This window comes from Penaeus monodon, chromosome 32, assembly GCF_015228065.2.
Source record: "Penaeus monodon isolate SGIC_2016 chromosome 32, NSTDA_Pmon_1, whole genome shotgun sequence".
NCBI classification, from domain to species: Eukaryota; Metazoa; Arthropoda; class Malacostraca; order Decapoda; family Penaeidae; genus Penaeus; species Penaeus monodon.
The window spans coordinates 7,178,672-7,179,075 of NC_051417.1; the positions used below are offsets into that span (position 1 = coordinate 7,178,672).

The 404-nt window shown below is 43.6% G+C and overlaps 1 protein-coding gene across 1 annotated transcript in view; it reads left to right on the forward strand.

Annotated features, from left to right (window-relative positions):
* LOC119593530 (myosin-2 heavy chain, non muscle-like) overlaps window positions 1-404 on the forward strand; it is a 15,436-nt gene that overhangs the window by 12,333 nt on the left and 2,699 nt on the right. The gene's annotated exons all lie outside the window — the stretch shown is intronic.

Below are 404 nucleotides of genomic sequence, written 5' to 3' on the forward strand. Positions count from 1 at the left end.
CTCCAGGTCATTTATGCTTTTTTTTGGGGGGTTATTATTTCTTTAGTGTTCTCTTTTAGCAAGCCATTTATTCTGTGTTGTATTTAGCCATTCAGACAGTTTAGATTGGCTCAGTTTAGCTTAGCTAGTTCAATTCGCCAAAGACTAGTTCAGTCCAGTTCAGCCCATTCCATTCCATCTGATTCCAGTTCAATCCCTTCCATTCCAGCTGATTCCAGTTCAGTCCCTTCCATTCCATCTGATTCCAGTTCAATCCCTTCCATTCCAGCTGATTCCATTCCAGTTCAGTCCCTTCCATTCCAGCTGATTCCAGTTCAGTCCCTTCCATTCCAGCTAACTCCGTTCCAGTTTAGAACACTTCACTCCAGGCCAACCAGTCAGCTGGAAAAGTTCTTGACTGACTG